General features: G+C 35.4%; 2 pseudogenes; both read left to right on the forward strand.

Moving 5' to 3' along the window:
• Positions 1-2,268: 2,268 nt before the first annotated feature.
• Positions 2,269-3,886, forward strand: LOC119001023 (elongation factor 1-alpha 1-like; annotated as a pseudogene).
• A 20,421-nt stretch (positions 3,887-24,307) lies between these two features.
• On the forward strand, positions 24,308-25,271 carry LOC119001026 (39S ribosomal protein L1, mitochondrial-like; annotated as a pseudogene).
• The last annotated feature ends 2,227 nt before the right edge of the window (positions 25,272-27,498 follow it).

The raw sequence follows: 27,498 nt of genomic DNA on the forward strand, positions 1-27,498 counted from the left end.
CAAAACCCAGTTTATCTATCTTATGTTTAGCCATACCTCAAATCATTGATTTAAAGGAATCTTTTAAGAAGCCATAAAAATAAGAAAAGATAAGGGAGAAAACCCACATTGCCTTTTATTCTGGCTTTCCATTTTATTCACTTTTCCACTGAAAACCTAAAATTTGCTTTATTGTCCCTGTAATTCACATGCTTAGAATCACTATGCTACAACCAATTATGAATCGTTACTTTTAGGGAAGTATTTTTGAAACTGAGATAATGGTGTCCAACCCGTGTCCCATGGGTCTCCTACGGCCCAACACGTAAATTTACTTAAAACCTTTTTTAAAAAAATCTGTTTTTGTTAGTGTTTGTGCATTTAATGTGTGGCATTTAGAAAATGGCTTTACACAATTAAAATTATACTCATAATATTGTTTAAATAATTGAAAATAGGCCCTGGCTGTTGTAGCTCAGTGGATTTAGCACGGGACTGCGAACTACACGATCGAAGTTCGATTCCCAGTCAGGTCACATGCCTGGGTTTCAGACCAGTTCCTGGTTTCCGGCAGGGGACATACAAGAGGCAACCATACACTGATATTTCTCTCCCCCTCTCCTTCCCTTCTCCTCTAAAGATAAAGAAATAAAATATTTAAAAAAATAAAAGTAAAATAAAAATAACATTTTTGTTTCTAAAGTTGTTAATAATTGACAATTAGTAAATGAATGTGATATGCATTAGTACCTTTTGCATTATTTCCAGTATTCAGCATTCTAGACATAGACAAGATACATTCTCCAGAAATCTTTTCTTCTGGTGATGTTTGTGATGGATGTGGCTTCATCATTGGTTTGAGTGCCTGTCTGACCAATAAGAATGTAAGTCTCTTGCCTACTTGAAGAGAAATCATGAACAACAAAGGAATATTTTTAATTAATATTTTGGAGTTTGTACAGCATCATTACTTTGCCTTTCCCAAATAAGACAATGGCAGAAATGACCTGTGAACTTAGCATTTTACTCCATATCCAAAGCTTATTTTTCTTCACTACTCCATCTTATAGAATGTGTGTTATATTCTTTTTTTAAAATACTTTATTTATTTATTTTTAGAGAGAGGGGAAGGGAAGGAGAAAGTGGGAGAGAAACATCAATGTGTGGTTGCCTCTCATGTATCCCGTACTGGGGAACCTGGCCTGCAACCCAGGCATGTGCCCTGACTGGGAATAGAACCAGCGACCCTTTGCTTCACAAGCCCGCGCTCAATCCACTGAGCTACACCAGCGAGGGCCGAATGTGTGTTATATTCTTTAGTAGGTCATGAAATCAATAAAGTAGGTCATACCTGAAATTTTGTAAAAAGAAGTAAAAATAATGAAAAAACTGCAAAACTATATGATAAATTTATCAGAGAGAGAGAGACAGGACTTTATTTCACTAGCACATATGTACAACATAAAATGTAAGTCACAGTCAGACACAGATGTAAATCATAAGATATTTGAAATAAATGTAAATGAAAACATAACAATATGTTATAATTTGTGCGTTGTAGGTAAAGCAGTTCCTCTAGGGAAGGCTTACTATGGGGATCACTTAAGTTACATAAATATTTAGCCACTATGTTAAACACCTGAAATTAGTATAATATTGAATGTTAACTATACTTGAAAAGTTTTTAAAAAATTTTAAAAGAAAACAGGAAATATCTAATAGAGAAGCTTAGATAATTGATTTATATAAAGGAAATTATGAAAACACCTTTAGCCATTTGGTAATTCAAGTTAAAACAACTAATATAACATTGTATACCCTGTATGATATCTGAAATTAAGACATTTTTTGGTAAGAATGTTATTACCCAGATATTCCACTTCTAGATATTTACAGAATAAAAAAATTAAAGTATATGTCCATACAAATATTATACATGAGAATTATAAGCTGCAAAATTTATAATATTAAAAAAAAACTAAAAGTAGGCATCCATCAATATGATAATTGCTAAACTGGCCTGTGTATTATTCATAACTAAAGATTAGTGACTCATCTAACAAATTTGATGATCTCATAAACACTATGCTGAAAAGAGACAAATACAGAGTACTTCGTGATGTGAAATTCTAAAAATGACTGATTTAACTTATAGTACAGAAACAAGATAATTCCTGCAGTTGGGAATGGTGGGGAGTAACTATAAAACCCCAGGAAGGGCTTCTTTTTTGCAATTATTTGCTACCAGAATGCAGATGTTGTGAAAAGTGCCACCAAATCAAAGCTAAAATGGTCAGGAAATGGTTCATCAACATCATAGTCATCTGACACATAGATTCTGTAGATTCTGGCAAGCCTACCACTGCTGGTTATCTGATCTACAAATGTGGTGGGATCGACAAAAGAATCATTGAAAAACATGAGAAGGAAGCTGCTGAGCTGGCCCCTTCAAGTATGTCTGGGTCTTGAATNTTGCAATTATTTGCTACCAGAATGCAGATGTTGTGAAAACTACCACCAAATCAAAGCTAAAATGGTCAGGAAATGGTTCATCAACATCATAGTCATCTGACACATAGATTCTGTAGATTCTGGCAAGCCTACCACTGCTGGTTATCTGATCTACAAATGTGGTGGGATCGACAAAAGAATCATTGAAAAACATGAGAAGGAAGCTGCTGAGCTGGCCCCTTCAAGTATGTCTGGGTCTTGAATAAACTGAAAGCTTAGGCATGAGTGTGGTATCACCCGTGGTATCTCCCTGTGGAAATTGGAGACCAGCAAGTATTATGTGACCATCACTGATACCCCAGGACACAGAGACTTTATCAAAAACATGATTATAGGCACATTTCAGGCTGACTGAGCTGTTTTGATTTTTGCTGCTGGTGTTAGTGAATTTGAAGCAAGTATCTCCAAGAATGGGCAGACCCATGAGTGTGCCCTTCTGGCTTACACACTAGTGTGAAACACCTGACTGGTGTTAACAAGAAGGATTCCACTGAGTTGCTCTATGGCCAGAAGAGGTATGAGAAAATTGTTAAAGAGTCAGCACCTACATTAAGGCTACAACCCTGACACTGTAGCAGCATTTGTGCCAATTTCTTGTTGGAATGTGACAACATGCTGGAGACAAGTTCCTTGGTTCAAGGGATGGAAAGTCACCTGCAAAAATGGTAATGTTTGTGGAAGCATGTGACTTGAAGCTCTGCATTGCATCCTGCCAGCAGCTCGTCCAACTGACAAGCCCCTGCATCATCCCCTCCAGGATATCTACAAAGTTGGTGATATTGGTACTGCCCCCATTGGCCGAGTGGAGACTGGTCTTCTCAAACTCAGTATGGGGGTCACGTTTGCTTCAGTCAACATTACAATGGAAGTAAAGTTTGTTGAAATACACCATGAAGTTTTGAGTGAAGCCCTTCCTGGGGACCATGTGGGTTTCAATGTCAAGAATGTACCTGTCAAAGATGTTTGTTGTAGCAATGTGGCTGATGACAGCAAAAACGACGTACCAATGGAAGCAGCTGACTTCATGACTTGGGTGATTATCCTGAACCATCCAGGCTAAATCAATGCTGAATATGTCCCTGTGCTGGATCGTCATGTAGCTCATATTGCTTGCAAAATCGATCAGCAAATTGATGAGCTGAAGGAGAAGGCTGATTGTCATTCTGGGAAAAAGTTGGAAGATGGCACAAAATTTCTGAAAATGTGGTCACGGTGCCATTGTCAATATAATACCTGGCAAGCCTGTGTATGCCGAGAACTACTCTATCTTCCTCTGGGCCATTTTGCTGTTTGTGACATGAGACAGACAGTTTCTGTGGGAAATTTATCCATGCACCCACCAACGGACATCTTGATTGTTTCCAAGTTCAGGCAATTAAGAATAAAGGTGCTATAAACATTGTGTGTGTAGGTTTTTCTGTGGACATAATTTTCAATTCATTAGGTAAATACAAATAAACGTGATTGCTGGATTATATGGTCAGTTCATGTGTAGTTTAATAAGAAACTGACAAAAATGTCTCCCATAGGGGCTGTACCATTTTGCATCCACACCAGCAATGAATGAGAGATCTGTTGTTCCACATTCTCATCAGCATTTGGTGTTGTCAGTGTTTTGGGTTTGGACTATTACATTAAGTGTGTAGTAGTATCTGCATTTATTCAATGACATATGATATGGAGCATACTTTCCTATGCTTACTCACCATCTGTATATCTTCTTTGGTTAGCTGTTTGTGGAGGTCTTTTTCACATTTTTGGAGTTCTGTGTTTGTTATTGTAAGACATTTTTGCATTGAATAGAATACATATTGTGTGTTTTAGACAACTGTCCTTTATCAAATAGGTCTTTTGCAAATAATTTCTCCCAGTCTATAGCTTGCATTTTCACTCTCTTAACAGTGACTTTCCAAGAGCAAAATGTTACATTTTAATGCAGCACATTGTATCAATTATTTATTTAATAAATTATGCCTTTGATGTTGTATCTAAAAATTTATCACCAGACCTGATGTCATCCAGATCTTCTCCCATGTGATATTTCAAAAATGTTATGGTTTGGTACTTTACATTTAGGTATATGGTGTCTTTTGAATTAGGGGTGTAAGGTCTGTGACTAGATTCATTTCTTTTTTGCATGTGGAAGTCTAGTTGTTCCAGCACCACTTCTTGAAAATACAATCTTTTATGTATTCATTATATAGTATTACATAATATTACATTATATTAGTTTGCCTTCTTGTTAAAAATCAGTTGAATATGTTACATGAGTCTATTTATGGGCTCTCTATTCTGTCCATGTTGTCTATTTAATCTACTTTTTAACCTATTTTTTATTTATACTCTCTTAATTACTGTAGCTTTTTGTAAGTCTTGAAGTAAGGTAGTATCCCTCTTCTTACTTTGTACTTTTTCTTTAATACTGTGTTCATTATTCTGCATCTTTTGCTTCTCTATATAAACTTTAGAATTAGTTTGTTAATATCCACTTAATAATTTGCTGGGGTTTTGTTTGGACATGTGTTGAATCTGTGAATCCAATAGAAAAGAACTAAACTGACATTGTGACAATACTAGGTCTTCTTACCCACAGACATGGATTGTCTCTCCATTGTTTTACTTCTACCTTGATTTCACTCAGAGTTTTGCATTTTTTTCATATAGATCTTATACATACAGGGCAAGACAAAAGTAAGTTTACAGTTTTTTTGTGCACAGAAAATAACACAAAAATAAATAAATAATAATATAAGAATAAATTCTTTTGTATACTCACAACTATAAACCTACTTTGCCTCACTCTGTATTTTGTTCCATTTGTACTTAGATATTTTTAAGACAGTGCTAATATAGATAATACTGTTTCTTTTTTATTGAGAATATCATTTGTCCATTTTTTATATATAAAAAAGTACTTGATTTTTGTATATTAACCTTGTCCTCTACAACTTTGCTATAATTACTTGTTAGTTCCAGGAGAATTTTAAAAAAAATGTTTATTGATTTTAGAGAGAGGAAGGGAAAGAGAGAAAGAGAATATTGACATGAGAGAGAAACATCATTCGGTTTCCTCCCCCACACACCCTCAGCCAGGAAATTGAACCAGCAACCTAGATGTGTAGCCTGGCTGGGAATGGAACCTTCAGCTTTTTGATGTGTGGGACAACATGCCAGCCAACCGAATCACATCAGCCAGTGCTACAGAACATTTTTTCATAATTTTTAAAAAATTTTCTACATAGACAATCATGTCATCTACAGTTTCCCCCCTCAACATGTATACCTTTTATTTATTTGTTTGTTTGTTTTATTGCAGTAAAATGTATTGTATAGATTGACAATATTCTGTTGAAAAGGTGAAAGGGAACATTTTTTGACTTGTTCCCAAAGTTAGCTGGGAAGCTTCTACTGTCTCACAATTAGGTATTTATTGTGTTAATTATAGATCTTATGTAAATGTTCTTTATCAAGTTAAGGAAGTTCCCCTCTACTAGTAGTAAGATGGGAGCTTTTATTCTTAATATTTATTTTGAATTTTTATCACAAATGGCTGTTGGGTTTTGTTAAATAATTTTCTGTATCTATTGATATATTCATGCAGTTTTTCTTTTTTTAATCTTTTTTAGCCTTTTGATGTAATTGATTATATTAATTATTTTTTTAAATGTTAAACAGACCTGCACATTTGGTAACCCCACTTAGTCAAGGTGTATATTTCTTTCTATGTTTTTTTCAATTTGCTTATATTTTGTTGAGCATGTTTACATTTATATTCCTGAGATATACTGGCTTGTAGTTTGTTTTTTTGTTTTGTTTTGTTTTTTGTTTTAATGCCTTTACCTGGTTTTGGTATTAAGGTAATGTTGACCTAATAAGAACCAAAATGTATTCACTTTTCTCCACAACCTCACCAGCACTTATTGTTTGTTGATTTGTTTATGATAGCCATTCTCACCGGTGTAAAGTAGTATCTCATTGTGGTTTTAATTTGCATTTCTCTGATGCCCAGTGATGCTGAGCATCTTTTCATATCTCCCTGGATCCTCTGTGTGTCCTCCTTGGTGAAGTGTCTGTTCAAAACAATTTATAGATTCAATGCAATCCCTATTAAAGTACCAATGACACATTTCACAGATATAGAACAAACATTTCAGAAATTTATATGAAAACATAAATGACCCCCAATAGCTGCAGCAACTTTGAAAAAGAAGAACAAAATAGGAGGGATCACAATACCTAATATCAAACTATATTACAAGGCCACTGTAATCAAAACAGCCTGGTACTGGCATAAGAACAGACACATGGGCCAACGGAACAGATTAGAGATCCCAGAAATAAACCCAAGTCTCTATGGTCAATTAATATTCAACAAAACAAGCAGAAGCATAAAATGGAGTAAAAAATAGCCTTTTCAACAAATGGTGTTAGGAAAGCTGGACAGGTACGTGGAAAAATGAAACTCAAGCACCAGTTTACACCATACACAGAAATAAATTGAAGGTAGATAAAAGACTTATAAATATAAGTTGTAATAGTATAAAAGTCCTAAAGGAGAACATAAGCAGGAAAATCTCAGATATTCAACGCAGCAATATTTTCACCAATACATCCCCTAGAGCAAGGGACAGAAAGGAAAGAATAAACAAATAGAATCTCATCAAAATTAAAAAGCTGAATAGCTAAAGAAAACAGCATTAAAATGAAAACAGAATCATCTGAATGGGAAAACATATTTGCCAATGATACCTTGGAAATGGTTTGTTTGATCTCCAAAATATATAAAGAACTCACACGACTCCACTCTAAGAAGGTGAACAACATAATTAAAAAATGGGCAAAGGACTTTAAAGGACACTAAGGTTTTAATAAGAACAAAATTTGTTTTCACTGGTATAGATTCACATTACAGTATGCAGATATTGATAGCATTCTTTCATCTATTTTTTGTGTAAGTTGGTCTCTCTCTATATATTTCAATAACTAAAATATAAAACAAAAAAAAACTCTTCCCATAACCCCCCTAACAAGCCCCAACCTATTAGTTTGCAGTTTATTTTAAATTCTGAAAAGACACTACAAGCTCTAAACTTATAGTAGTGCTACCCATGCACAACCACATGGTCAAGAATCTAGTAAAAAAAAACCCCTTTCAAGGAAGCCCTGCAATAGTGGAATTGTGCAATATGGATGTTTCTTACTATAAGAAAAAAATTATATGTAGCACATTTTCATTCATAGTTTGCAATGCAAAAATGTACAAACATACTTAACCAATTAAGTAATAATAAAACATTTCAATGTATTTGTTAAGTATCTTAAAACTGCTACATAGAACAATGGCAACTTCTATAGATTATTTACATTATAATACTCAGAGTGAGTACACTGCTACAAAACTCGAAACAGAAAGAGTATGCTTGAAATTTTTCCATGATAAAGACCTAGCAACATGACTCTCTAAAGCTGTTTTACCTCAACTGCTTCTGAAACATTTCTTTTTAGTCTGTGTTTTTATGCAGTTCATAATAGTCTTTATCATAAATATCTTTTACTAAAAGAACCCATATGAGTATACTTTCCAAGGTGCTTCAATCCAGTGTAGAAGATATGTACAGACAGGGCTATCTAGAACTAGAGCACTCTCATCGCAAATAAAAATCATCCCTTTTCTATTTAAGATTCTGTGGATTTTTAGACAAATAGTGTTCAAGCATTTTCACAGAACTTCTGGCTTGCTGTATTTTCAATTTAGTTGAATAGTGGCTGATTGTGTTTATGTTTTCTTTTTTTGGCAAAAATTTTATCTTACCTGTGCCATATAAAGAAGACATTTGGTATGGAAGGCATTCTTTGTTTTTTCATTGTTAAAGGATTTTTTCCAATGCCTAAACATATTGCCAAAGGAGAGTCTTCAGTGTTATTCCACTATTTGGGGGCTGAAATACTTAGTGTTAAAGTAGAAGAGGGTATTCAGAAGGACCTAGTTGTTTTACCAGAGATAATCTTCTTCGACTTAAGGAAACAATTGACCCATCTGGTAGTAGCTTGGTTGCCAGCTTTGGAGGACTTAATTCAATTCTTGCTCAAATGTTTGATATCTTGGATTGATAAATATATATTTTTTGTTTTTGATTGCTACCACACAAGCACTTCTGTATGCCAAGGCGAATACAGTGGATACTGTCCCTTGTATAACTCTTTCCATTGGGCTGGTGGTTCTCACTGACAATATGAGTTAGCCTATAGATAAGCNTTTCTCTGATGCCCAGTGATGCTGAGCACCTTTTCATATCTCCCTGGACCCTCTGTGTGTCCTCCTTGGTGAAGTGTGTGTTCAAAGCAATTTATCGATTCAATGCAATCCCTATTAAAGTACCAATGACATATTTCACAGATATAGAACAAACATTTCAGAAATTTATATGAAAACATAAATGACCCCCAATAGCTGCAGCAATTTTGAAAAAGAAGAACAGAATAGGAGGGATCACAATACCTAATATCAAACTATATTATAAGGCCACTGTAATCAAAACAGCCTGGTACTGGCATAAGAACAGACACATGGGCCAATGGAACAGATTAGAGATCCCAGAAATAAACCCAAGTCTCTATGGTCAATTAATATTCAACAAAACAAGCAGAAGCATAAAATGGAGTAAAAAATAGCCCTTTCAACAAATTGTGTTGGGAAAGCTGGACAGCCACGTGGAAAAATGAAACTCAAGCACCAGCTTACACCATACACAGAAATAAATTGAAGGTAGATAAAAGACTTAAATATAAGTTGTAATAGTATAAAAGTCCTAAAGGAGAACATAAGCAGGAAAATCTCAGATATTCAACACAGCAATATTTTCACTGATATGTCCCCTAGAGCAAGGGACATAAAGGAAAGAATAAACAAATAGAATCTCATCAAAATAAAAAAGCTGAACAGATAAAACATTAAAATGAAAACAGAATCAACTGTATGGGAAAACATATTTGCCAATGATACCTTGGAAATGGTTGGTTTGATCTCCAAAATATATAAAGAACTCACACAACTCCACACTAAGAAGGTGAACAACATAATTAAAAAATGGGCAAAGGACTTTAAAGGATACTAAGGTTTTAATAAGAACAAAATTTGTTTTCACTGGCATAGATTCACATTACAGTATGCAGATATTGATAGCATTCTTTCATCTATTTTTTGTGCAGAAGTTGGTATCTCTATATATTTCAATAACTAAAATATAAAACAAAACAAACAAACTCTCCCCATAACCCCCCTAACAAGCCCCAACCTATTAGTTTGCAGTTTATTTTAAATTCTGAAAAGACACTACAAGCTCTAAACTTATAGTAGTGCTACCCATACACAACCACATGGCCAAGAATCTAGTAAAAGAACCCCTTTCAAGGAAGCCCTGCAATAGTGGAATTGTGCAATATGGATGTTTCTTACTATAAGAAAAAAATTAGCCCTGGCTGGTGTAGCCCAGTGGATTGAGCGCGGGCCTGCGAACCAGAGGATCGCGGTTCGATTCCCAGTCAGGGCACATGCCTGGGTTGCAAGCCAGTTCCCTGCAGGCCAACTCCTAGCAGGGGACGCATGAAAGGCAACCATACATTGATGTTTCTCTCCCTCTCCTTCCCCTCTAAAGATAAATAAATAAATAAAAATCTAAAAAAAAAAGAAAAAAATTATATGTGGCACATTTTCATTCATAGTTTGCAATGCAAAAATGTACAAACATACTTAACCAATTAAGTAATGTATTTGTTAAGTATCTTAAAACTGCTACATAGAACAATGGCAACTTCTATAGATTATTTACATTATAATACTCAGAGTGAGTACACTGCTACAAAACTCGAAACAGAAAGAGTATGCTTGAAATTTTTCCATGATAAAGACCTAGCAACATGACTCTCTAAAGCTGTTTTACCTCAACTGCTTCTGAAACATTTCTTTTTAGTCTGTGTTTTTATGCAGTTCATAATAGTCTTTATCATAAATATCTTTTACTAAAAGAACCCATATGAGTATACTTTCCAAGGTGCTTCAATCCAGTGTAGAAGATATGTACAGACAGGGCTATCTAGAACTAGAGCACTCTCATCGCAAATAAAAATCATCCCTTTTCTATTTAAGATTCTGTGGATTTTTAGACAAATAGTGTTCAAGCATTTTCACAGAACTTCTGGCTTGCTGTATTTTCAATTTAGTTGAATAGTGGCTGATTGTGTTTATGTTTTCTTTTTTTGGCAAAAATTTTATCTTACCTGTGCCATATAAAGAAGACATTTGGTATGGAAGGCATTCTTTGTTTTTTCATTGTTAAAGGATTTTTTCCAATGCCTAAACATATTGCCAAAGGAGAGTCTTCAGTGTTATTCCACTATTTGGGGGCTGAAATACTTAGTGTTAAAGTAGAAGAGGGTATTCAGAAGGACCTAGTTGTTTTACCAGAGATAATGTTCTTCGACTTAAGGAACCAATGGACCCATCTGGTAGTAGCTTGGTTGCCAGCTTTGGAGGACTTTATTCAATTCTTGCTCAAATGTCTGGTATCCTGAATTGATAAATACATATTTTTTGTTTTTGATTGCTACCGCACAAGCACTTCTGTAAGCCAAGGCGAATACAGTGGATACTGTCCCTTGTATAACTCTTTCCATTGGGCTGGTGGTTCTCACTGACAATATGAGTTAGCATATAGATAAGCTCAGATGTGTTGTGACACAGCAGATCCTCTTCTAACTTTACTGATTTGGGAGATTTTAGCTCATCTCATACCAGAAGATCTTCATCAAGTTGCCTAGTTTTGACCCAGTGTTTTCATGTAATTACACCATACATGTATGTGAAAGGAAAGATGTGTCATGAGTTGTCAGACCTATCATCATGAGACTGATATCCTGGTACAGTTTTTCTCTCGGCTCCCCTTTTTGTCAGATTGAGGTCTAGGCTGTTTCTCATACTCTTCTCCAAAAACAAGTGGTAAGAAAATGATGATGCTGTTGAATTCAGCTATCAGTTCCTGCTAATTTTCTGCCTGCTGGATCTATTTTGCATTGAGGGGTATTGAAGTCTCTGTAACAGTGGATTCAACTATTTCTTATAGTTGACCAGTTTTCCCTCATGTATTTTAATGCTTGATTGTTACACAACTACATGTGAAGGTCTGTATGTCTTCTTGGAGAGCTGATTTATCGTAATATAATTACTCCTTCCATTTTAGCTGTAATAGCTTTACCTGCTCCAAAGTCTGTTGTGTCACAAATTAATAGCTAGACCTGATTTATTTCCATAGTATCAACATGGTATATCTTTCTCCATCTGCTCACTGTTTGTCTATATATACCTTTATATTTAAAATGAATTTATTATAGGTAACAGATTTGTATCTTTTTTTTTTTGACATGCTGGAACATCTTTGTCTTTTACTTGGTACATTTAGACCATATATTCAAAATTGTGTAGTTGAATTAATATCTACTGTATATGTATTACTTTCAATCGTTGCCTGTATTCTTTGTCCCTGTGTCTGCCTTCTACACTTCTCTTGTATTTTGTGTTTTAAATTAAACATTTTTAATTATTTCATTTTCTCTCCCTACTTATGTATGCTATATTTCTTTTTTCTTACTTTTAAATTTATTATCCTAGACTTTGAAATATACTTTTACAATATTTGCAATACATTTAAAATCCAAGTCCACTTTCCAATAACACTGTACAACTTCATGGGTCGTGCCAGTATCTTATAATAACAAAATAATACCAGTTCCTTCGTCCCATCCTATAGGTCACCGCTCCCTTACTTTTCATTTGTACATCTACATACATTAAGTGTATGTATGTACATAGTCAAATAAAATTTGATTCATTGTTGTAATTCTTATTTTAAACAAATTGTTAATTGAAGTATTTTTGTTGCTTTTATTTTATCTTCACTTATTTCTTTCAGGCATTTCTTTTTTTATGTAGATCCATGTTTTAGATGTGTATAATTTCCTACTCTAGACTTCTTTTTAACACTGCTTGCAAGTTAGACCTACATACTACAAATTCACTCAGTTTTACTTGCTGGCATCATTTTTATTTCCCCTTCTGTTTTGAAGGAAAATTTCACAAGATATAGAATCCTAGACTGGTGCTTTTTTTTCTCTTTCTCTCAACACTTTAAATTCTGTTTTATTTTTCCAGTAGATGTTACTAAAGATTGGTCTGTTCAGAGACAGGAATAGAGAGATATGTGGAAGGAGGGAGGATTGGAGTGGTGGTGGGGAAATGCAGACAACTGTACTTGAATAACAGTAAAATAATTTAAAAAATTTTAGTCATTTTCAGTCTTTAAAATAACTTTGACTTTTACTCTGTGTGAAATAGGGAGCCAATGGAAGCTTCAGAAGAGATATTGTCAGGTTCACTCAAGCTTCTCTCTTGTAGACGAGGGGCTGTGGCGAGGATGAGAACGGGAAGATTGAGAGACATCGAGTTTTAGAACTCCTGTGGTCACAGTGAAAATGATAAGACATGGCTGGATGCTAAATGTAATTTGAAGACAAAATCAAGAATTGCGGACAGATAAAATGCATGATCTGAGAAGTAGTCAAGAATTAATCCAAAGTTTTTGGCCTAAGCAAAAGATTTAGCTAAGCCAGGGACTCAGCTGAGAGTGCAAGTCTGGGGACCATGACAGCAGTTAGATTAGTTACTTCACTATATATAATGTAATATTATAATATAATATAAAACATATTATATAATATACATATATTTTTATGACGGATATGTAGCCTAAGAAATGCATTCTACAAAAATGCTTTTTTTTGGGGGGGGGCATTTTTTGGTCTCTCTGTCCATATGATAATATGTGTTTTTTGGACAATATTATTTTATGATATTCAAATGGTTTTTACATTTTGTGTTTTAGCCCTCTACTACTTTTTTCTTCTTCAGTATCAATATATTTTATCCAGGACAGTAACATCTATATTTTGTTGATGTTGAAATGGAATTACTCCATCGTTGTAAAACATGAAGGCATAACCTTTCCTATTTTAAACCATGAATGAATCCCCTGAATTTTTACCAGTTTAAATGCATTTACCCCACTCTCGTCTTTTTCTTCCACCACAGTTCTTAGCAAAACAAGTACTTTTTTGTCTGCCACTCATCCATACATCCTAATACTGTCCTTCAGAATCCCATGTTCCCCTTGGTTCCAGGAAAATAATATTAAACTGGAAGTAAGTTGGTAAATTTTACTGTGTGACGGCAATTGCTTTAAACATAGGATTAACTCCAGCCTCATAGTCTTTTTTCTTAGTCAGTAAATACAGATTCCCTAACCATATGAGACATGAAATATTTAGGTAGCATTTATAACTTACGTAGTTTGGCATTGCTAAGTCAAACATTTTCATATATGCCCTGTGGCATTTTCAAAACCACTTCCTCAATACACTAGTTCATTTTGCTTCTGCTCTTTTTACTTTAGCCGTTTGCCAACACTCAGGGTTGGAGCTTGGCATGGCCTCCTTAGTGTGCTTTTCCCCATCTCAATTCCCATCTCCCCCACGGAGGCAAAAATGCAACTCCAAGGAATGAAAATATTATTGTGCAGCCTCCATTATTTCTCCAAGGGCCACATCTCATGACATGTATCCCCTCTTTAATATCCATTTTACTTCGACTGTCTCGTCCTAAAATTTTCTTCTCTTTTTCTAACCATTTCCAACTAACTGTACATTCATTATCCAAACTCAGGGAGTGTTACACAAATAATCTCTGCATGGAAATCCTAAACTAAAAGTCAGTCCTATCGGGGACTGGAAATTATTTCAATTGGCTATCTGAATAAAATTATTCCTTGGGTGATTCAAAAGCTTAATCTTATGATTTCAAGTGTACAGTCTGGATGTCTGACAGTTTTACATAGAAATGGGAATAAAGCTATTTTCTTGGATCAGATCAGCCTCAAGTTAACCATGCCAACTTTCATTAATAAATGTTCTCAAAGTTTGCTATCTAAGCTGTTTCATTGTTTTGATTTCCGTTTTTAGACAATATTCATTAAACAGGTGGGATTTTGAAATATAAAGCCCATGTAAATTTAAAGGTGTCTCAGGAGAATAATACTACAGCATTATAAAAATGTCCCCAAATTATGTCCTTTAGTATTATATACATACTTAAAAAACTTAATAGATTTTCAATAAAACTTTTGATGAACCCTAATTTTGATGAAAATTTTATATTACTATTATTGAAAATAAAGGTAGAAGACCTCACTCATTATTTGAAAGAAATTATGAACAGGTGCTTTATTACATAATTTTATTAAGTGTTTAATCAATGAATTATTAAAACACTATAGTTTGTAATGCCACCTAGTGGATATCTGAGTGAAAAATGCCCCTTGAGTATAACAAATGCATAATATAAAACATATGCAAAAAGAATGTTAATCTACTCTTCCTGTATGTTAACATTGCTCCCTCCACCTCTCTCTCTCTCTCTCTCTCTCTCTCTCCATATACCTATGTATACATACACACACACACATATATACAGATTCAGTATTTTACCTCAAGATATAAAGCATTAAACATTTAAGGGCATTAACATGGAAAAAGGGAGTATGTATGTCTGAGAAATTTAAATTTTCTATAGGTGTAGAATATTTTAATCAAATCAGAGACTGTAGGTCAACACTTGGCACACTTAGTTGTAAATAAACCATATGTGAAGATGATTAAGATAACTAAATAGTAAAATATATAAAACTGTAGGTAGTGTTTAGGTAACAGCAAGTAATGAGCAGCCAGGGGGGAAATAAAGCAGGACCCTGAATGTTACAATCTGACAAAGAACTTAAACAAAAACAAGAAGCTGGAAACAGAAGGAATACAAGTCTCATCGATTAACCTACCAGTCCTGATCCTGGTCCAATAAGATTGCCAGATGTTCTAAACATCATGAGCAAAATTATGATAGCAGGAGAGGAGCCCTTGAAATCCTTTGGGTACCACCCCCACCAGCTGGGAAAGACAGCATTTGTGGCTGTGCATTAATCCCAACCTCTGACAAAGGGGAGGGGGAAGGAGAACCTAGAAGCCAACTAAAGTGTATAACCTTTGAACCCCAATAGTCATTGCACTCTGACTAGCTACAAGTGTATGCTATACACTTATAGTCTCAGCTCAAGTGTATAGAATAAACTTAGTAACAAAATTATAACCTCATTTCCTCTATTTATTTCAGAAATTTGCTCTCATTCCCAGTATATGTGTTTGTCTTTTGCTTGAATTCTTCTTTTGTGAAGGAGGCAAACACCAAGGAAAATATATAAATATGTATATATTTTTATATAAACAATATATACATACAATCTCAGGGTAATAGATAATATAATAATATAAGCATTAAGTTATTACTAGTTAAACCTTTAATTTTTCACTCCATATAAAATTGCTTGGATAAGTACAATATAAACCTGTGATTTGTCAATCCAATAGTGTATAATAATTCTGATTATAATTCTCTGAAGATAAGGCCCAAGAATGTCCATTTCTGCAAACCTACACAAGTTATTATGATACACAATAATGGTTATAAATGCTGTTTTAAATTTTTATCTAGAACACTAGTGTCTGGATTGCCTAAAATGAGACAAATGAAATCTAATACAGAATATTGTCATAAAATGTTTTGTTGTTTTTGTTTTGGTGTATATGAATGTAGAAAAATTCACTAGTTCCACTTCTCTGTTAGGTTCAAATACTGGCATACCCTATAACTCTGTCTTTTCCTCTCTTATCTCTTTATGATTTCCTGAGATCACATATTTAACTTCCATGGTTTCAAATACCGTATGTATGTTAGTATCTTTAAAATTTATGTAAGAAATTCATACCTTTATCTTGATTCCCAAATGTGTATACAACTGCCTCCTGAATATCTCTATAAATTTACAGCAATTTCTGAATGTTCAAAGTTAACATCATGATCTGTAACCCTCAAGTAAATGTATCAAAACTTTTACCTTCTCTAATTTAGATAAATGTAAAGAGAATCCATCAAGACTGGCAAAAGAATAGATACAAATTTAATTCCTTTATTTCCTAATTTCTCACAACTTAAAGCTTCTTAGTCTTAAATTATACTCCTTTATCTTAAATCCACTTTATTCTTTCTCTCTACACTATGACTACTTTCGCTCAGGCTTTCTTATTTTTTTTGCTAGTCTTCAACTCAGTTTTGTTTCCCTCCAATCCATCTCTGCCCTTCCCTCTGTACGGTGATACTAAAGTCATCATTAGAATCTTTAATACCTCTGAAATGAATTTTACAATAAAGTTTTACATTTCAGCAGCAGTATTTCTCAGACGTACTTCAGTGATCAGAATGCTCTGGAACCATCAATGGGCAGGGATGTGAATAAATAGCTCCTAGGGTTGAATGCTAAATGAGAGAGTGCAGGATATGCTCTAAAGGACCACACCTGCTGCAGAACAACTAGATGATGAACGCCATGTTTTTCTGAGGCATTGCTGGTACCAGGTCTAGAAACCCAGTCACACGTTGCTGGGTATGTCCTAGTGATAAGCATACAGCCCCTGATGTTGGGTTAGTGAGATTTGCTTCTCTCCCTCTCTTTCTTCTTCCCTTCCTCTCTCTTTAAAATAAGTAAATAAATAAAAATAGTATTTTGTGGGTTTTAGTATATAGGTTTTTTACATCCTTTGTTAAGTTCATTACTAGATATTTTATCCTTCTAGCTGCAATTGCAAAAGAAATTGATCTGTTTTTCATTACTTTTTCTGAAATTTTTATGTTATTATATAGGAAAGCAGTATATTTTTGTACATTTATTTTGTATTCTGCAACTTTACTGTATTTGTTTATTGTTTCTAATACTATTTTGGTGGAGTCTTTATGGTTTTCTGTACACAGAATCATGCCATCTCCAAAAAGTAACATGTTTACTTGTTTCTTCTTAATTTAGATGTCTTTTATGTATTTATCTTGCTTGACTGTTCTGGCTAGGACTTCCAGTATTATGTTGAATAAAAGTGGTGAGAGTGAGCATCTTTGTATTGTTCCTGATTTTAGAGAAAAAGCTTTCGGTTTTTCACCACTGAGTATAATAGTGACCGAGGGTGTGTCATATAGGGTCTCTATTTCATTGAGGTAGTTTCCTTCCATACCCATTTTACTGAGTGTTTTAATCATCAAAGGACATTGCAATGATCAGATCTTTTTCTGTATCTATTGGTAAGATCATATGATTTTTATCCCTTGTTGTGTTAATGTGGTGTATTACATTATTCAATTTACTATGTTGAATCATCCTGTGCCCCTGAAATTAACCCTACTTGACCACGATGTGTTATTTCTTTAATGTGTTGTTGTACTCAAATTCCTATTATTTAGCCTTGGCTGGCTCAGTGGATTGAGTGCGGGCCTGTGAACCACACGATCGCGGTTTGATTCCCAGTCAGGGCACATGCCTGGGTTGTGGGCCAGTTCCCAGCAGGGGACTCAGAGAGGCAACCATACATTGATCCTTCTCTCCTTCTCTCCTTCCCTTCCCCTCTAAAGATAAATAAATTAAATTTAAAAAATCCTATTATTTAATGTATAATTTTTTCATCTATATTTATCAGAAATATTGGTTATTTTGTGTTATCCTTGCAAGGTTTTTGTATCAGCATTATGATGGCCTCCTAAAGTGTATTAGGAACTATTGCCTCTTATTCAATTTTTTGGAAGAGTTTGAGGAGGAAGGTATTAAATCTTTGAATGTTTGGTTGAATTCACTAGGAAGCAATCTGGTCCTGGACTTTTACTTCCAGTCAAGACAGTGATGTAGGCAGTCATGGCTCACCTCTCCGCACAACCACATCAAAATTACAACTAAAATATAGAAAAACCAGCACTCAGAACCATCAAATCAAGTGAATGGAAGTCTGACAACTACAGAACTAAAGATACCACATCTATCCAGGAAGGGTACAGATGTGGAACGGCTGGATCCACACCCACATATAGTAGATAAAAATTTGGGAGGGATATCTCAGGAGTGAGGAGTCACAGCCCCACACCAGGCCCCTTGAGCCCAGGGTACCAGTGCCAGGGTACCAGTGGTCCTAGGTAATGGTGACCTTGGACCACTGTAGGGTCCCCAACCTTGGAACCCAACACAGACTGTACTCTTTACTCAGAGAAAAAGGAGATTCTGTAGTACCAGTTCTCAGGTTTGCAGGTAATGTGCTCTTTACTCCAACACCAAGCATGAAGGGAGGTGACCTCTGGGAGGCTACTGAGTGTCAGAGTTCTGTGGTTTTGTTTCCCTAATTAGAATGCCAATTACTCTAAGCAAAAAAGAAATAGTGAACCTCTCAGACGCACATTTCAAAATACTGGTGATCAGGATGCTCACAGAACTGGTTGATTATAGTCACAAATTAGAGGAACATATGAAGGCTAAACTAATTGAAATGAAGAGAAACCAATAGTGATGGAAAGGAAACTGGGTCTCAAATCAATGGAGTGGACCAGAAGGAAGAACAAAACATCCAACCAGAAAAGAATGAAGAAACAAGAATTCAAAAAAATGAGGAGAGGCTTAGGAACCTCCAGGACATCTTTCAATGTTCCAACATCCGAATTATAGGGGTACCAGCAGGGGGAAAAGAAACAGCCACGGGTGGAAAACTTATTTGAACAAATAATAAAGGAGAACTTTTCCAGTCTGGCAAAGGAAATAGNGGAGTGGAACCATAGAAATGAAGAACACATGGAGGGTTAGCAATAGGGGAGTGGGAGGAGGGGGGGGGAAGTTACAGAAAATAGCATAGACAGTAGGTGGAAAATAGATAGGGAGGAGAGCAAGAATAGTAGGGGAAATATAGAATCTAAAGAACTTGAGACACGTGGTCATAAACTAAAGGGGAGAATGGTGGGGGAGGGGGTGTGCAGGGTGGAGGGGAATGAAGGGGGGGAATAGAACAACTGTAATGGTATAATCAATAAAATATATTTTAAAAAAAGAATGCCATTTACTAGACAACTGCGGCCTCTTCCACATGCCGTGTCCTTGCTGGAGTCTCTGGGCCCAGCCACAGTTCCTACTGCTCTCTGATGCAGCAATGCCTGCCAAATCTCTTTGCTTCTTCTCCCAAACTAAGAGAGCCAAAGTCACTACTGGTATCCTTATCTCTTTAGGGTGATCTCTGCTGTAAACTCCCAGTTGCAAGGCTGCATCTTTGGCTGATCTAATCCCTTCTTCCTCCTTCTCTGACTCTTTTGTTCCCACTTGCCCACTTTTAGATATTTCAATGCACAGATATCTCATCCATGTTTGTGTGTTGAGCAGGGAATCCTCTGTTGAATTACAGGTGTTCCAATTGTTGAAACGTCAAGAGGAAAGACCAAGGGGATCTCTCAGGCCACTATTTCTCTGCCAGACATTTTGAGACAGACATTTCCCTGTCTCAAAATGTTTTAGTATATACAATAAAATTTATTTAAAAAAAGAGAAAGAAAAGAAAACATTTTAAGCAATAATTATTGAACAATTTAAATGACTAAAGCAAAAATTGAATATAATGATTCAGAAAGAGGAATCCTATAATAGGTTGAGCAACCTAATGGGTATTGATACTGAAAGAGCTTATAATTCTATATGTCAAGACACCATGGCCTTTGCTGCACCTTTACTCTAAATTATCCCGAATTAGTTCTTACCCGGTAGAAATTATTCAACAATTTTCTAAACATCACATCATGGATTTAAAACTACAAGATAGCCCTGGATGGAGTGGCTCAGTGGATTGGGAGACAGGCCAATGAGTCACTGGTTCAATATCCAGTCAGGGCTCATGCCTGGGTTGCAGGCCAGGTCCCCAGTAGGGGTTGCTTGAGAGGCAACCACACAGATGTTTCTCTCCCTCTCTTTCTGCCTCCCTTCCCCTCTCTAAAAATAAATAAATAAAATCTTTAAAAAATAAAACCATGAGATAATATTTAGAAAACTATGTTCCCTAAATTAAATATATTAATTAGGAATAAGAATATTTTATATTAAATACTATAGAAAACTAACTGTCATTTGAGTTTAATTATATCCATTGGAAAAATCTCACTTATTCTGAAGTAACAAAGAACTTTCAAATAACAGTGGTGGCAAAAATCACGGTTTGTTCTTTGTTTAAACTCAGTGTCTGTTTTGGGTTATCTGTGAGCTACATAGGGGACTCAAGACTTGGAAAATTTTAGCTTAAGGTAAAAAGTCATAAGTCTAACAAGTAATGTGTATATTAAAGCTTTTGTTTCAGAAACTGCGGATAAGGCCCATCCTGGCTCCTGGGAAAACAGCCAGCCCCCTGGGGCACTGACAGAAGATTACCGCCTGGGGACATCTGAGCCTTTGTTCCAGGGAGAGCAGATGCCCACCCTCCCCTGGGAAGGCTAACTGCCTGGGACCGGAATGCTGCAGCTTTGCTCACCTAATCCTCCCTGAATGTCAAAGCCCTCCTTGTTTATCCACTCACCCCCACCTTATAAAAGATCTGTCCAGGAAAGAAAAGACAAGATGGTCTGTTAGGGTATGAACCCACCATCTTCTCAGATCGTCGGCCTTCTGAATAAAGTGCCCATAAAGATCCAATAGCTATCATTGTTTGTTGGATTTGTTAGTGCAGGCAGCCCAAAGGCTGGTGTCTTTTCCAGTTATAAGCTCTGCCTATTGTCATCATGATACTTATCATGGGAACCAATATTGCCAGTATCTGGGCTTTTGCTACTTAGTACAACAGAGGGAAAATAGTATCAAAGAAGGGGCTCACGGGCTTTTTGCATGTTTACCTAGAAATTACACACATCCCTTCCACCCATTTTATTGTCCAAAACAAATCCCATGGCCACAGCTAAATTCAAATGGGAGGGCGAAGTGCGATACACAAGTGGACGAACACAGGTTTACATTTGCGGCTGTGGGAAAAAAATATGTCTGTGCTATTATTAATATTTATTATTTCTGTACAAATAACTACATACCTACTTTTTCCCCATCCTGTCTTAAGAGTATCTGGCAAAAGAGACCATTTGGGTATCTGTGACCTCTCTAATGTATACCTTTGTGAGTATACTGATACAACTTATAAAAATAAATATTTGAAGGAATTTAGTTATTCAATGTAATTCAATTTAACTACAATCAAACAAATTTTAAAAGCCTACAATTCCTTCATTTATGCATTTATTCCTCATTCATCCATTCGTTCTGTCTCCATCTCCATCTCTCTCTCTCTATCCAATGTTGTATTTTAGTGCTTTGGTAACTTTTTGACTATATCCCTTTCTGGAACTGCACACCAAACCTTTATTACAATAGGAGGGTAAAAGAAAGCTTCTACATAAGTAACCAGTAATTTTCTGTGTCCCTAGATGGAGCTTATTTATCAATTAGAATAGAGTAAAAAATATATATCATCAGTACAAAATAAATCCCTAAGGAGAAAAGAAAGGGTATATAGAACAGATTTTTGCAGGGAGCTAAGGAAATTAGAAAAGGGAATTTAAAATTCATAAGTTATACTGGAACAAGACAATCCTTAAATGTTGACAGCAATTTTGAATCCAATATAAATACATTTGCTAGGGAATTGTCTGAGGAGAATGAGAGCGATGTGTTCCTGTTTCCTTATCCTACTCAGGACAGAAACGCACGGCCAGAAAAAATATTATCAATCCAAGCGTGAAATGTCACTATTAAATATAGCATGAACTGATCTGAAATATAAAAAGTAGAAAAAGATTGTCAGTATTTGTGCATAGTGAGCTTAATTCTATCCTGCTAACAAGTATCACCCTTAAGTTTAACTTTTTGTGAATATTTAATGTATCAAGAGTTTTATTTTTTATTTAAGAATGTATTTGCCATATGTTTTAAGATGCTGTGTAGTTTTCTGGAAAAAAGTCAGATTTAACTATAATTTTGTCTTACTTGGAACAATATTTTATTGTTGCATAAAATATCCTCTCCAGTAATTAACTGAGCCAGAGGAGATGACAAACTAATCACTGAAATGTTTTGGATTTATGTAAAGCAATTATTGATTATTATTTATGTTTTTGTTGTCTAGTATACATGTTTAATTTTATGAAACAATGCATATGTGCACCCTTCAATTCATTGGATAATAAAGAATAATTAAGTTTTTCTTGATAATTGGCATTGGTAAAGATTATAAACTAATTATTTTTATGTTTAACTAATGATAATAAAGAAGTATGATAACAATCAGATCATCAAATCTCTCCAAATAAAAAGCTAACACAAAAAAATTCAAATTTGAAATTCCTAAAAACAAAACAAAAATAATGAATCTTTACTTTTCCATTGAATATAAAGTATTGGCTTGGCCAAAGAGTCTATTAAGTTTTTAAAATAAAACACACAGTTTTTATTTTCACCAATAACTTTATTGATGTGGCTATTTTGAGTACGTTGACTGTCTTCCACTATTGGCTTCTAGTGGGCAGAGGCCAGGGGTGCTGCTAAACATCTTCCAGTGCATAAGACAGCCCCACAGCAAAGAATTATTTGGCCAAAATGTAAATAGTACCAAGAAACTTTGAAAGTCACTTTTGATACCTTTCATCAGTCATAGCACCTTCTCCATATACTTCACAATTTTTTTTGCATTTAAGTTGTGTTTTTACTTTTATTGAAATAATAAAGTGCAGTATACCAAAAATGTTTCATATTTTTCTCAGCTTCAACAATTAAAATGGCTGTACAGAAATTCACCAATTTTAGTAAGTTGTTTTTTAATTCATGCTTATATGGCTGCTATCACAATAAAATCTAACAAAATTATTTTGAATAAAGTTAAAAACAACTAAGGTCTATTAGAGCCATCATACAGAAAAAGTAAATGTACTTTCTGGCCAACCCAATAATAGTTTTAATTGGCATTGAATGTGTTCCAGAATGAATGACCATTAAGAGTTAACTGTCCTTGGTTTATATTTAAACTCAGAGAATGTATGACTATTGATATTCTTTAATTTTTATTTCTGAAGGTGCTTAATAAATATTTTTGGAATGAATTAATAACCTAAGGAAAATAAATAAATGTCCCTGACATAAAGAATTTCCTATTATTTATTTGTCATACTTACTATCAAATAAGTCAAAATAAACTTGGTATATTTGAGAGAAAAGCTACAAGTTATTGGAAAGATATTGAAATATTTTATGAAACTTTGGAAAGGAAGAGCATGTTTGAAACCTGCCTTACTATAAATCATTCTTCCATCTTGTATTTTTATTCTTTGCTTGTGGACTTTATACTCTCTTCTCCTCACTCCATTAGGAATATAGTCAGCAATAGCCTCTAAAACTCATATGTCAGGGTTACTACTACCAGAGAAAGATTCTTTATTATAGGTTGGAGAAACTAGTAAAAAAATCTAAATATTGTAATTTGATTCAGTTACACAGTTATGACTCAAATATAGTCAGAAAAAGAGTGGGGCCAAAATAGAGTATGCAAAACACAGAGTTTATTCCTGTGTTATTATTTATTATTTTATTATTTTCCATACAAACAACTGTAAACCTACTTTTGCTCTGCCTTGTATGTGGCTGATGTGATGGGATGAGCTTGGGTCAGATTATGTTTCAAATGGGTTAAGGAACTAGGGTATGTTTAGTACCAGAAAAACAACTTAGAGCTGGGTAATATGTGTTGGAACTAACCTTAGGAAAGGAACAAATAAATTCCATCAACACAATCTGAAATGGTCAACATGGTGGTGGCTGTAAGATGCCTTGGTAGAGGCTTGATACATCAAAGACATAGTCTTCCTTAGATGGCTTATAAGACACCTCTTCATCCTTGTGTTACATGCATTCAGGTCCCGACAGATATTTTCCTGCTACTAGGAAGCATGAAAAGAAAAAAAAAGGTACCAAAAAAAGCATCAAGTGAAAAAAAAAAGATGAGATAGGAAAAAAATAAAGTCATAGCTCTTTGTGGAAGGAGTACCTGTGAATTATGTCTACTTAAATGCTCATATTCAAGGCAGATATACAATATGGAGAAAGCTATTCACTTACTTAAAAAGTTTCCGATTCTGGACTTTACAAATCCAGCACATGATGATTATCTTGATTCAACACTAGATACGGCACTGGGGAAGAAGAAAAAAGTGGAGCCACTTGCCAGTGTTCTTAGATTGCCATACTCATTCACTTCAGAAATCGACAAAGTTGCTTTGTTTACAGGGAGTGCTCAGAGATTAAAACAGCAGAAGGAAATAGAGCTGTTAGCCCATAGAACTAATTAGCCCATAGAACTAATCTCATACAGAAGATTGTGGATGACGAAATTCAATCATAATTTTATATAGCTTTTCCAGAAATAATGCCCAAGCTTAATCCATGAAAGGAGAAACTGAAGAAAAGATTTACAAAGCTTACTTGAAATACCATTGGCCATGATATCCCCAATATGCTTGAGTTATTTAAAACTGCACATGAAATTAAGGTAGATGAAGGAAGAAATGACTTTCTTGAGACCACAATAGCAACACTGAATATGCCAAGTGACCAGATAGCTGCCAATCTGAAAGCTGTTAGCAGTGAAGTTTGTAGGAAGAGAGGTCTGAATTTGGGGCCCTTTGTGAACGTTTATTACTAAAGATTGAGCCATTCTTGCCTAAAGAAGTAAAAACTAAAGAAAGTAATATAGATGCTGCCTAAAACTATTGTATTTTGAAATTATTTTAGCAGATGAAGGAGCAACAGGAAATTATGAAACTGTATAGTTTCTTGAGGAGAGGAGTGGAGAGGAGAGGGGAGGGGAGGGGAGGGGCGGGGAGGAAACAAAGGAAGGAAAGGAAAAAGAAGCCTGGCTGGTGTAGCTCAGTGGACTGAGTGCCGGCTGCAAACCAAAGGGTCACCAGTTCGATTTCCAGCCAGGGCACCTGCTTGGGTTGTGGGCCAAGTCCCCAGTGGGGGCCACCTAAGAGGCAACCACACATTGATGTTTCTCTCTCTTTTTCTCCCTCCCTTGCCCTCTAAAAATAAGTAAATAAAATCTTTAAAAAGAAAGAGAGAGAGAGAGAGAGAGAGAGAGAGAGAAGGGCAATTATTCTGTATTCTAAACTATGTACTACCTCAAGTTTCTAGTCCTTTCAATGAACAATTTCACACTTTCTCCATTTCCAATTATTGATGCTAGGCATAGAAAATAGTACTACTCTTTAAAAAAAAAGTGACTACACATGTCTGACACACATTAGAGCACATAAGTTAAAAATAACAGGTATCGTAACAAATCTTATGGTAATCAGTTCACAACATACACATATATCAAATTATCACATTGCATACCTTAAACTTACACAATGTGAATTATATCTCAAGAAAACTAGAAAAAGGAACTCATAATTCAGTTGTAAGATGAACAACCCAATATAAAAGTCAGCCTAAAAGCATTTGAATAGAAACTTTACCAAAGAAGATATATGAATTTGCATTAAATACATAAAAAAAGCTCAATAACTTTAGTTATCACAGAATTGCAAATTAAAACTATAAAAAACATACCCACCAGTGTCCATGAATTAAACAGAAAATGCCAAGTTTTGGTAAAAATGGGAAATGACTAGACTTATATATTGTTTATGGGTGTGTAAATATTACTACTTGGGAAAATAGCTTAGTAATTACTAATAAGACAAATAGACACTCATCCTATGACCCAGTGATTCCACTTCTAGATATATACCTAAAGAAAATGTTTTTTTTTTACAAAAGGATTGATACATAAATGTTCTTAGCAACTAATTACTGATAGTCCAATAACATGGATTGGATAATTACTGATAATTACTGATTGAATGTTCTGAGCAACTAATTACTGATAATCCATCCATGGATGGATCTCAGAAGAATTATGCTGGGGACCGCCCTGCCTGGTTTCAGGAGTTGTAAACTATCTCCCATGTCTAAGGCTGAGTGAGCAACCTGCGGAATCCGAGCCACTGAGGAGACAAGGCCTGTCTCTGGCAGCAGATGCTGCCCCTGCTTCATCTCCATTCCCCCAAAGTATGGTAAGATGGTCAGAGACAGGTGAGACCCCTCAGAGAAGGGACAACCCAGGCCAGAAAAGATCACTTGGGAGGCAACCATGGAAGGACTAGAGAGGCTGCGACAAAGAGGGAGTGATGGACCCTCGCCCCCCACCCCTTCCCCACTATGATGAAGCCCAAGTGCCCATGTCCTCTGGAAAAAGCGCTTCCTGGCTCTAATCCACTTAATCCTAAAAACCTATGATGGGGAAGGTGGTGCAAGCCTTGTGCTGGGAATGGCGGGCTCCCTGGGTAATTAGGCCTGAGAAGGAATATGTGAAACCCTGTGAGACCTGCTTTGTTTAAGAATGCTATTAGTTAGATGATAAGGGCCCAAGCAGAAGAAGGGTTTATGTTCCCAAAGTTCTGTAGCCCTTTAGCTGACAGGCCCTGATTTAGAAGAAACCCTAATGGTTCTTTGTATATGACCTACCGTTTATTGCTTGACAGTGATTAATAAGCTGTACCTGAACTCCTATGCAAAAATCCCAATAAAAGCCTGACTAGGCAAGAGTTGGGGCATTCTCTCTCCCCTGGGAAAGAGTTGCCTGGCAGCTCCGAGACACTCTCCCCTTGAGAGGGTGGCAAGGCCCTTCTGAGGCTCTCCCCCCTTGAGGGAGTATCCTTGCCTGCCCTTTTTCTCCACAGGACTCAGTAGTCCATGTGAATTTGTCTCATGTCTCATCCATGATGCCGCGGGCACTGCTTGTCAGTGCTCGTGTCAGAATTATGCTGTCAGAAAAAAAACGGACGCAAAGGTGTACGTAATGTATAATTGTCCATTGTACTTTTTATTTAAATAAAATTCTAAAATTGTTAAAACTATAAAAAGTTTTAATATCTTACAAATCTGA

Source organism: Sturnira hondurensis, unplaced genomic scaffold (assembly GCF_014824575.4).
Source record: "Sturnira hondurensis isolate 20B ecotype Veracruz unplaced genomic scaffold, ASM1482457v3 Scaffold0016535, whole genome shotgun sequence".
Taxonomy (NCBI): domain Eukaryota; kingdom Metazoa; phylum Chordata; class Mammalia; order Chiroptera; family Phyllostomidae; genus Sturnira; species Sturnira hondurensis.